Source organism: Dermochelys coriacea, chromosome 4 (genome assembly GCF_009764565.3).
Source record: "Dermochelys coriacea isolate rDerCor1 chromosome 4, rDerCor1.pri.v4, whole genome shotgun sequence".
Classification (NCBI taxonomy): domain Eukaryota; kingdom Metazoa; phylum Chordata; order Testudines; family Dermochelyidae; genus Dermochelys; species Dermochelys coriacea.
In genome coordinates, this window is record NC_050071.1 from 14,756,590 (window position 1) to 14,769,651 (window position 13,062).

Consider the following 13,062-nt stretch of genomic DNA (forward strand, 5'->3'; position numbering starts at 1 on the left):
CTCCTCCTGCTGCTGCAGCCTGCAGCAGTCCCTTATAGACCATTTCTGTGGGAAAAGGGCCGATTTTCCTTCAGAATAGCTGTAAAGGCTTCTGGGGACAGAAGCCTAGTGGTGGTAGTAGCCACTCTACTTAACCCCCTTGGATAATTTAATTACCAAGCTTCCATCCAATGTGACTGCAGAGAGTTGCACATACAGTTACATTTATATAACTGGGTTTTATCATTGAACAACTTCCTTCTTGTAACACCACAACTGCTACTCTTTTACCATTTCCACAACTCCCAAATGTTTACTTTCCTGCAAACCCTGTATCATCAATTTTTGCAAAAGCTATTTGTAACTTTTCACTCACTTCTTTAACTCGCTTACTCCTACATTTAGTTCTTTAAAGGTAGTGCAATTTGTCTAACAACTTAGCCACCAAGTACAATTATTGCCACACAGCTGCCTTAACCTGTGCTGTCTTTACCTTGAGACTGTTCAAAGAGGCAGTAAAACATTTGTCTCCATGGATGCCCATAGATCTTTTACTCCAAAAATTCCAGTGAAATACAGCAGACTTCCCTAATACTTTGTCCAAAATAATCAAACACATCTCACATAAGTATCCAAAACTACCCTCCATTAAAACTTCAGAAAAACAAAAGCGTGTTGAAAGGAAGGGGGAGAGGTGGAAAGAAACCAATTAAGCCTGTCAGGTCTGGTCAAAGTATAGGCTACCAGCAGCCAATTAAGTAAACCGAGGAAAAGAAGAAAAAGGACATAGTTAGCTCTGAGCCAAGAGTAGGCTCCCTGGGTGAAACAGTTGAGAATCCTTATCCCCAGGTTCTCATTCTGGCTCTCGGGGAAAAGTGGGGGTTGTTATCTGCTCCTGCAAACCCTGCTATTTCGCACTTTGAAGCTTTTTTTTTTAAAAAAGGGAAGGAAACTGGAATCATGCTTGCTGGAAGTTCACCTCAATAAACATCGAATTGTTTGCACCTTTGGACTTTGGGTATTGTTGCTCTCTGTTCATGTGAGAAGGACCAGGGAAGTAAGTGGGTGAAGGAATAAGCCCTCCTAACATCCTGCATTTCTGCAACATCTGGCTACTGTGTAGGTCAGGTCAAACAGGACTTTAGAAGGGGTAATTTGCTTTCAAATAGCCCAGGGATTTCTACACTTGTGTGTCACAGGATTTTTCCAGGTTGATGGATGGACCAGATGTTTTAGTACTTGACAGAGCAACAGTTTCAATACTGCAAATTGAATTAAACACCATAGGCAACATTTTCAAAAGAACTCAGCACCCAGAGTTCCCACTGTTCTCAACAGGAATTCCTGTGTGCCAAGTGCATTTTAAAATCTGTCACCAATTGCAGGCAATATGCTCTTTTGAAAATCTGAGCTCATAAGTGCAAATGGAAGCTGTTCCGACAATTTCCACAATCAGAAAATGCTTTTCAACTCTATAGCTATACTATCACTGAAAGGTAGTCAACTCTGGGGCATAGGACATCACCTCTAGGGTGGGGTTGGGAGGAGTTTTTTCCCCAAATAACCCATTGAGGCAAACCCATTCTTAAGTACCATGGACTCCAATGGCATTCAAAGCATATAGGACATAGATAAACTGCATGGACCTCAGGTTTCCTAACTGAGAAGAAAGGAGACACGAGTTGAGCTTCCATGGATTTGAACTTAATGTTCATTTCTTTTCAACTTTGGATGTAAACAACCAACAACAATTAGACAGTGTATAAAAACAGGCAGCAAATGGAAGCAAAAGCTTGCTGTGACAAAACAGTTTAGCATTACCTCCAACCACAGGATGAGTTGTGTCCACTTCTCACACAAGCCATTCTTAATTCACTGCAGTTACACACGTGTTATGAGAGGGTCTATAAAACATGATGATACTCCTGCATCTGGCTTGGGAACATCTGGTATTCCATGTATCATAAATGCCACTATATAAATCCATGATTCACTCACCTTGAATACTTTATGCAATTATGATTCCCTCATCTCAAGATATTAGAAGTGGAAAAAGTACGGAGAAGGGCAACAAAAATGATAAGGGGTATGAAACAGCTACTCTATGAGAAGAGATTAAATAGACATGGACTGTTAAGCTTGGAACAGAAAGATGACTGGGGTGGGGGGAGGGGAATATGATAAAGGTCCATAAAAAAAATAATCACAAATCTTATAGAGAAAGTGAATGAGGAAGTGTTAATTACCCCTTCACGTAACACATGAAGAAGGGATCACCCAATGAAATTAAATTGGTGGCAGGTTTAAAACTAACATAAGGAAGAACTTCACACAACGCACAGTCAGCCTTTGGAGTTCATTGCCAGGGGTTGCTGTGAAGGCCAAAAGTATAACTGGGTTTTAAAAAGAATTAGATAAGTTTATGGTGAATAGGTCTATCAATGGCTACTAGCCAAGATGGTCAGTGATGCAACCCCATACTCCAGGTATCCCTAACCCTCTGATGGCTAAAAACTGGGATTGGATCACCGAATAAATTGCCTTGCTCTGTTCACTCCCTCTGAAGCATCTGGTACTGAGCACTGTTGGAAAACAGGATACTAGGCTAGATGGACCATTGGTTTGACATAGTAAGGCCGTTCTTATGTTAGTCATGATAGTTCCCCAAAACGAGTTAATTACTGAAGCCAGAACATCGTCATCCACTTTCATACCAAAGGAGTACTTGTGGCACCTTAGAGACTAACAAATTTATTTGAGCATAAGCTTTCGTGAGCTACAGCTCACTTCATTGGATGCATTTCTGATAAATGATTTCTTCTCGCGCCCCTTCTCCCCCTGACAAACAAAAACTCTGTCTCCTGGAACTCGCACTGTTTGGAAGGCTGGCCTTACTGTTTTTATTAAGTAAGCTTGCTGGCAGGGCAAATAGCTTATTCGGGTTCTACTTCCGTACTAAGAAAGATGAGGGGACCAGGAAACTGGTACATGCTGGTCTTAATATATGGCATATTGAGTATGGCTATTGTTTGTTGTTTACTGCTTTTGTTTGAGGATTTTATGTGCTCTTTGTACTAGAATTCTGTAGTCCAATTTCAGCTCAGATGTGAGTGGGCTCAACTCCACTGATGTTGCTATATCAACTGTATAAGAACATAAGAATGGCCATACTGGGTCAGACCAAGGATCCATCCAGCCCAGTATCCTGTCTTTTGATAGTGGCCAGTACCAGGTGCCCCAGAGGGAATGAACAGAACAGGTAATCATCAAGTGATCCATCCCCTGTCATTTTGGGGAACTATCATGACTAACATAAGAACGGCCTTACTATGTCAAACCAATGGTCCATCTAGCCTAGATCCATCGGAAATGCATCCAATAAAGTGAGCTGTAGCTCACGAAAGCTTATGCTCAAATAAATTTGTTAGTCTCTAAGGTGCCACAAGTACTCCTTTTCTTTTTGTGAATACAGACTAACATGGCTGCTACTCTGAAACCTGTCACTTTCATACCAAATGCCTTGGGGGCTTTTTACAGCAAAGTTGAAACCGCTTGTTATAATGCTTAATTGTGTGTGACCTGCAGTAGCCACACACAAATAAAATAAAACCAGTGAACTCCATGCTAGACTGAACGGATGTAAAAGCTACATGAATCTATGAAATGGAGAAGCACATGTATAATAGGTCTTGGGTTCAGTACCATGTATGCAATGTAAGGCCCTGACTCTGTAAAGACTTTCCCATATGCTTAACTGTACAAATGGTGTAGATCCATTGGTAAGTCTCTCAGGTGAGAATGTCAGAAGAGCTCTTGATTACTTTAATAAAAGTTCCCATGGCACTTGGACAGATTGAGGGTCCCAAATTTTAGTTAGGCAATTACATTTCACTTTCCTAACATTCCCCTTGAAGTTTGAATTGGAGAAGGTAGTCTTCACTTCCTGTCCCAAAGTTCCAGATCATATTCCTGTTGAAATCAACAGGAGCAAAAGGGCTAAAACAGCCCCATTTCAGTGTTAGATAAAGCGACTCCCTCGTGAACACTGGAATGTTTGTCACTGTTGGGGAACTGCTCTTTCAATCTTACAGTATAGTAGATCTGTCTTCCTTTAGAATTACTGATGATTTGGTAACATCCATGTCTGTACATCCTGATAAAGGCAAGAGTATATGGGATGATAACTTGTTATTTATTATTAAATGCTAACAACGTTGTTGTCCCAGTACAAACCAGAATGTGTCTGCCCCAAAGACTTTATTTAAGCAAGGTAGATACAAATAGGTGAGGTGGAGAAATCCAGATGGAAGCACACTGTAGTTTTTGTTTATAAGATATATTGTTGACTCACTTTTTGTAAGGTTTTTGCCCTTTCTCCCTTCAAATCCTTGTTAGCGGCTTTGTTGAACAGCTCAGGAATGGCCCTCCGTGCAAAGGGGATGCCTGAGAAGAAAGTACAGAGATGGCTGTGGGAGTCTCCATCTTCTAATGTCTTCAGATCCAGACTGGATGCCTTTCTGGAAGTTATGCTTTAGTCAAGACACAAGATACTGGGCACATTACAAGGGTAACTACATGAAATTTAATGGCCTGAGATTCACAGATGATTGAATTAGATCTGTGCATCTATGAAAAAAAAAATCAATGGGGAATTGAGAAGGGCATTATTAGCAGAGAGGAAAATGGCAAGATGAGAGAAGAGAAGAAATCCCAGCCCCTCTGACACAATGAGAGTTTTGCCATTTGCTCCTGCAGCAGTCAGATTTCATCCCGTATCTGTGGGTCTGGAAGGATTATATTTTTATCCATCAATGTCAGTTTCACTGGATATTGGGATTTTTTTTCCTCAGGACCTTTTCCACTTGCTTCCCAAGAAATTAGCTCAAATCCAGATTTGTTATTGGCATACAGCACCACTACGCCGAGATGATTAAGTGTAAATGCAGTGGAGTGGGTATAGGGGTTTACCACAACTTCAAAAATAGATAGTCCATATGCAGGCATGTGCATTATATAAACAAATTCTGAACAGTCCACAAGCTACAAAATATGCTAGTAAATAAAACTGCCACTGCAAACTTATCACACATTATTCTTCTTAACATTTATTTAGTAAATAAATAAAGTTTACAAGGCCACTTATGAATTCATGCTTAGTCCACCATTAACCTCCGTTTCCTTACTTCTATTTTCTTTCGTTGTTCATGCAAGGACTAAACTGGACACAAATCAACAAAAAAATTTCCATTGAAAATTTACAGATCACATTTTTCTGACTTTGTCTACTTGCTAGAGTTTGTTTTTAAAGATATTTACTTTATATTTTGACATGCGACATTGACAATATGTGTTTTAAGGTTAGAGAGCTTTAACTTTTTGAATCTCACCATCTCCTGTCATTAAGTAGTTATTGTTCCACCCACCATAATTTTACAACTGTGAAAAGCTAAATAGATATTAGGGGGAAAATGCTTAACAAAACAAACAAGTAAAAAAAAAAATCAAATTCTGCCAAGCCTAAATGATGTACTGTGGTGTACTCTGGGATGATTTACATGATTGAATGAGTGTAATCTCCATGCAATACTTTTGTGCCATACAGTTTAGCTGTACAATAATGCCTGTATTCTCCTACAAGTTTAATCAATACGTTTTCTGGTGACTGTCTTAGGGATTGATCCAAAGGCTAGTGAAGTCAGCGAGGGAAGGTATCTTTCCATTGACTTCAGTGTGCTTTGGATTAGCTCTTGATGCTTTTAGTTTCTGACATGAGAGTTGTATGTAATGGACTGAAATTGTAGATGGGTTGTTAAATCTACAAATAAAAATCTCCTAATTTATGTTCTCTACAGTTGAATGTCTTCCAGAACGTCATTTTACACAGCAGTTGCCTGGGTGTACAGTCAGAAAGGTGATTGGTTACTCTTGTTTTCAGACTTATTTAATTGCTTAATAACTATAATTTAAACTCCATTTTATTCAGATTCCATAGGATTTTGAAAGTGGCTTTGAAAGTATGCACAGAGGTCCCCCCCGCAACATACTTTAAACAAACCACAAGTACAGCATTGCCTAGAATTATCTTGTCAATTAAATGAGCAAATCATTTTGAAATAAAGTGTCAAAAATGCACAGTGGATGAAAGACACCTTCAAACGACAAGCCGTTATTAAAAGAGAAACTGAGAACTTCATGCAAACTGCTACTTACATGGCTATGATCAGACAAGTATATGACCATTGAAACATACAGCTCAGTCTCAGACAATTTAACTTGCACTGAAGGGAAATTGTTGCCAGAAAACACCGAGGCTGATTGCGCTGCCTTTTACACTGGCATAATTCTATTCATTTTATAGGGTTAGTCCTGTTTCACACCAGTGTGAATGAGAGCAGAATCAGACCTCATGATCTTTAATTGCTAATATTATAAACTGCAAAAGAAACACTCAACTCGGCACAATTCCCTGCAACACATTCCAAGGGATATTCAAATGATACATAGAACATGGCTAGAGAGGTGTTTACTTTTAAGGGAGGAAAGGAAGTAGATTTGCAAAAAGGTTGTAGATGCAAAATAGATTTCTGATTCTAGGACAGAAGATATCATGTTGCCTCTATATAAATCCATGGCAAGCCCACATCTTGAATACTGAGTGCAGATGTGGTCACCCCATCTCAAAAAGATATATTGGAATTGAAAAAGGCTCAGAAAAGGGCAACAAAAATGATTAGGGGTATGGAACGGCTTCCGTATGAGGAGAGATTAATAAGATTGGGACTATTCAGCTTGGAAAAGAGAATGCTACGGGGAGATATGATGGAGGTCTATAAAATCATGAATGGTGTAGAGAAAGTAGATAAGGAAATGTTGTTTACGACTTCTCATAACACAAGAACTAGGGGTCACCAAATGAAATAGGCAGCAGGTTTAAAACAAATAAAAGGAAGTATTTCTTCACACAACCTGTGAAACTCCTTGCCAGAGGATGTTGAAGGCCAAAACCATAACAGGGTTCAAAAAAGAACTAGATAAATTCATGGAGGATAAGTGCATCAATGGCTATTAGCCAGGATGGGCAGGAATGGTGTCCCTAGCCTCTGTTTGCTAGAAGCTGGGAATGGGTGACAGGGGATGGATCACTTGATGATTACCTGTTCTGTTCATTCCCTCTGGGGCACCTGGTACTGGCCACTGTCAGAAGACAGGATACTAGGCTAGATGGATCCTTGGTCTGACCCAGTATGGCCATTCTTATGTTCTTATACAGTTGATATAGCAACTTCAGTGGAGTTGAGCCCACTCACATCTGAGCTGAAATTGGACTACAGAATTCTAGTACAAAGAGCACATAAAATCCTCAAACAAAAGCAGTAAACAACAAACAATAGCCATACTCAATATGCCATATATTAAGACCAGCATGTACCAGTTTCCTGGTCCCCTCATCTTTCTTAGTACGGAAGTAGAACCCGAATAAGCTATTTGCCCTGCCAGCAAGCTTACTTAATAAAAACAGTAGGGCCAGCCTTCCAAACAGTGCGAGTTCCAGGAGACAGAGTTTTTGTTTGTCGGGGGGAGAAGGGGCGCGAGAAGAAATCAGACCATAAATTGCCTCCTCTTCCAGTCCTGTTGTGGGATGACGCGAGTAGATTGGAGCTGGATTTTTTTCCTCCTCTTCGAGGGCCATTGCTGGAGAAGGAGACAGAGCTCAGTCATTAGCTGCAGAATTTTCATGGCCTCCAAAAACCTCAGTCCCAACTTATCACTAGGGTCCTGCATTCATTAGTATGACAGGGTGTATCCTTATGTTCACCATTTTTATAATACTGTGATAACTTTTGTACAAAGGATGCCTTGTGAGGTATCATTTGAAAAACTCATAATTTGCTGAACATTAGTTTCCTGGTAAAATGTGTATGGAAACATTGTATGTAAAGTTATAAAATTCTACTGTTTAAAGACATATTCCAAGTCTGAGGGGGAAAAAACAAAAAAAAACAAAAACTTCAAACCAGTTACCCAGAGACAAAAGGCTAACCAGCACCTCAGCTGGGTGTCAGCAAAATCAAATGGATTATCACTTGGTTAAGTGGCCATTCTTTGGCAGGAATAAGTGTCTGAGCCAGAGATTTACATATTGGCAGACAGACTTGCTCTCACCTGAATCCTAGCTGGAAATGATTCTCAAAGGAGAAAAATGCTACAAGAAGGGAGAACAGAGGACACAAATCACCTCTCTCCCCTCATCTCTACTCACAGCATCAACAATATTTGAAAGATAAAGAAAGCATCTTTGAACTGGAGGAGGGGTCCTGGCTAAGAAGTCCAGCCATACTGCCATAAGCATATGGTGGGAGAAACCCCTTTGCTTTAAGTTCACTTAGCTTGTTAAGTTAGGTATTAGATAGCATTTTACCTTTTATTTCTATGTAACCTATTCTGAGTTTTATGATTCATTACTTGTAATCACTTAAAAAAAAAATCTTTCTGTAGTTAATAGCTTGTTTTAGCTAAATCAGTGTGTGTTTGGATTGAAGTGTTTGGAACCTCCATTTGAGAGAGCAGGGTTTATGCATATAAATTTCTATTAATAAAGTGACAGGCTTTCTATGAGCTTATATTGTCTAGAAGGAAAGAACTGAGTAGTACAAGAAGTACATTTCTTCAGACAAATCTGGGGCTGGGAATTTGCTGGTTTCACTCTGCAATATAATTCAGGACTGGCTGACCTACAGCACTAGTATAACTCAGCTGGGAGTAATTTACATGCTAGAGGCTGTGTTTGAGCAGTTTTTCTCAGAGCACAGCAGTGTAAAAGGCACCCAAGGTTGGAGAAGTGAGGTGACACTGCTCTTCAACAGTCCAGATTGTACCCTGGGGAATGTCACAATTAGAAAAGTGGGTTTTGGTTAAAACCATGCTTGCCAGGATTGACCTCGACCAGCTAACACTTTTTTAAAAAGGTGTTAAGTCCTTTCTAGCAGTAGTGGTTAAAGATATGTAGTTGAAGTGTGTGCAGAGGGGACGCTCAGAGTCATACAGTCTGTCTATCTATGTGACAAATATGGCAGTTTCCTGAAATATACTGGACAAATCTTATTTAATTAAAAGTATCTTAGGAGTTCACTGTATCAAAAAAAGATATATGTTTATGTATTGTTGTAGAATTTTATGTAATGTTTCTAGGGGTGGAGTCATGGCAAATGTAAACCCTGGAAGCGTTAGGTGCTTCAAAAGACTATTGCAAATAGCATGCCAGACAAGAATGCACTTTAAAGTTGAATGAATTTCCTCAGGAAATCTTTAGGAGGTGTATGCAAATGTACCCCCACCACTTATGCAACAAGTCACCCTTTTGAAGCTTCACCCTAAGGTGAAGCAGACCTTTGTCTGCTGATCACCTGGTACATGAAGATGCAATTAGAGGCCCAATAAACAATTAAGAGTGTGCTTGATCTGAGCCAAGGCCGTTATGAACTTTGTAACCTCACAGAAAACCCTTGCTGAGTTTTGAAGGACTGACTCCTAGCCAAGCCCTTGTTGGAACAGGGATGGTTACTGATAAGCTTTTTAGTATGCATGGAGGCTCTTATTTTTTCTCTGTAATGCATTAACCTTATGAATAAGGTGTTCTTCCTTAGGAAAAGCAGTGTGGTACCTTATAATTGTGAGCAATTATGCTGTTTGTAGCCTCTGAAGGGAATGCAAAGCTGGTCCATTTAGGCAGTCTGACTTGCTGGGGAATTCAGAGCATAGGCAGAGAACCATGCAGCCTGGAAGGACCCCACTCAGCAGAGAAAGACACAGATCTCCATCCAAGAGATGTGATGACCGAGAAGCCTGGAGTGGCCATCCTTCCTGGGCCACAGTGGGGAAATAGAAGTGCATTTGCCCAGAGATGTGACAGCCTACATTAGCACTTTTCAGGAAGTCTCTCATTGGTAGGAGTGCTAGATAAGCCATCAGTGTTTTTTCAACATGTTGTCTAGGCACATTCAGAGTCACAAAAACAACAACTATGGGTCTAAGCCTGAAGTCTTTACTCAGACAAAATCCCATCGTATCAATGGAAATTCCCATTAAAGACAATGGGATGGACTTCTGCCTGAGTCAGGACTTTGGGACTAGGTCCTTAGCCCAGGCAACTTGGCTCTTAGCTGTGGTCTTCACTGGTTTCTCATGTGCTGTGCTAGACGGTGCTGGCAAGAAGTAGTTCTTACCTTTGGACAGAGGATCCCAAGCAGGGGTAGATGTAAAGAGCTCTCTTCAAGGACAAAGGTTAGTTTACCTATCCTGGAACAGACTGTGAATTTCACAACAAACAAACAAACAGTCTTGCACAATAAGAATCTGTGAAGGCCAGCTTAGAAAAAGGGACAATTGTATTAAAACAACATAATATAGAAGCAGATTTAGCCTTAATTCAAATATTAATCTAGACAGCTAGAGATTTACTGGTATGAAAACAGAAGTTAGAAATAGCATGTTGCATCAGCATGTCATGATCTACCAAAGTTTGGCCACAACTTCCTTGCTGATAAACTGCCATTCAGCACATCAGCCTCAAGCATGGCTATACTAAAAAGCTTCGCTGCTTGAACTATACTGGTATAATTCAAGTGGCAAACTCCCCTCCTCTAATATAGATGCAATTATATCAATATAAAAATAGTATACGGGTATAGCTTATTCCAGTCTCGGAAGCAAAATAAGCTATACAGTATAAAGCACATAATGTCAGGAGGGGGTGCCTTTGTCTGTCAGTGCCCCCTTGCAGGGGGGAATGGGGACCTACACCAATCTAAATCCATGCCACCACTCCCAATTCTGCATTTGTCAAGGCCCTGTTATGATCCAGCCCTCTAGCTGGGTTATTAATGGTCTCTACCCCCTTCAAGGTGATGGGGAGTCAGAAGTCCCATGACTGTAGTGGGGGCTAGTCAGCCCCAGGTCTCCTGGGTTCAGAGCCTTCTTCTCCAGAGTCCTTGGCTAGAGCTGATCAGGGAACCCAGTCCCACTCTCTCCACTGGGTTCCAGCTCAGGGCCCTTGTTGGGAGCTGCCAGAACTAATCCTTCTCAGCCTCTTTCTGCTCCCTGAGCTACTTCCTACCTTTCCTCCTCTGTACGCCTCCCTCTTTGGAGCATTGGCTTGTCCCTCAGCTTCTCCTCCCACAGTTAGAGGGACTCCTCTCTGACAGCTTCCATTCTCCTCAAGAGTCCCCCTCTAACAGAGGTCCTTAGCCTTTTATCAGACAAAGGTGCCTTCCTGCCTAATTAACTGCCTCCTAGTGACTCAGTGAGTTAAGGACTCCCAGGAGAACCTGAACTACCTCATTCCCCCTTGTGGAGCCTGTCAGAGGTAGGCTGGGCCCCTGACCCCTTCAGAGAGCCCTCTGACGGACACCCTTATACCAGTATAGTTGCACTCACACTAGAGTTTGTATTGGTATTACTGATGCAGTTAAAAACACACATACCTTACTGACATAGCCATACCAGTATTACTTTTCTAGTGTCAACCAGGCCTGCGTCCCACTATTGTAGAAAGTGCCAATAGCTTCCTTTTGTCAGAGAGACTTACCTGGTATATCAACAAGTATTTTAAAACATTAGTTTTATTACAGTACCACTTAGAGGCCCAAGCCCCTTGTGTTAGGCACTGTGCCAACATAACAAAAAGACAATCTCTGCCCCAAAGATCTTATAGTCAGTGCTAGCCTGCCTTTCCATTCTGATTATGTCATTATTAGGTTGCGCATATAAGATCCAAACACGGGTTACTTCCCCCAGGTAAGTATATCTTGTTTTCCTTCTCCTCTACCTTCCCACTTTAATTTCAAAAGCTATATTGAACTCAGACTGGAATCACTGAGCCACACATTCAATGGTCATTGCTTAATCCTGGCTCAGAGGAAAGGCCACCTCTAGATCTATTCTTGTCCAGCCAAAACTAAACCCCTTTTCCACTCCCACCCCAGATTTACCTGTCCTTCCTGGAAGAGAGCTTTTAGAATGCCGATTAGGCTTTCATGGACCTGTCTCAGGGTTTTACTTGAAGCAATTCGTCATACATCCTCTGTCGATCCTGAATTTACAGAGACAGGCACATACTTTTCAGTAACATCCTTTCTTCAGAACAATCATTTCCACTCTCTGTTGTATTGAATTCTTGACAGACCAACCTTGTTCTGTCCCGTTATGTGAGAAGAATGTCATAAACGTGAATAATCTAATTTATTTGTGAATTCTGAGCTTGATTCACCTCCACTAGCACAAGGGAGTGCACGTTACAGACCTCTGAGATAGATGCACCAGCAGGGACATTTAACTCAAAGGAGAGGACACCGGATTCACTGCCACCCTCCTTTGCGAGTTCTGCCAAGGAAGGGAGCTTTATATGCCAGCAGGGATCTGAATCAGTGCATTTTCCGGGTGCCCCTGCCATGATCCCGCCCCACCAAAGGGCCTAAAGCCCACTGAAGTTATGCAAAGATTCCCATTGAATTCAGTGGGCTTGGATCATGTCCTTTGCTGGCAGCACTGCCTGGTCCTGGCCCTCTCCCTTTACAAGTTGCGATTACTACAGTAGAGTTCTCCAATAAAAACACACCATATTTTATATGTAAATGAGTTTAATGAAACATTTTTATTCACATCAGGTTTAGAACAAAATCTTATTTTTAACAAACTGAAATGTGGAGCCTAAACTACACAGGCAAGGTACCTCTTTAAATGGTGCCTGCTAGAAACACTTTTTGTATGAGGTCTGCTTACTGATTATAAAAAGAGGAGGAAGAAGTTTTCTGCATTATTACACAAACATAGGAAATGGAAATTCAGTCGGGGCTCTTATCATACAACAGACAGACTCTCTTTGTATTGGATACTTTACTCACATTTTTCAACTCAACTTGAATTACATTTGGAGAAAATACTGATTAACGGATGAGCTGTTCTCTGCTCGATCATCATAGAGGGTGTTTTCAATAAAGGGTGTTTTCAAACTAATGCCTAGTTTTTCCAAAACCAGGCATTAGTTTCCTAATATCAAAGGGAAGCAGCGTGGCATCGTCGACAGGA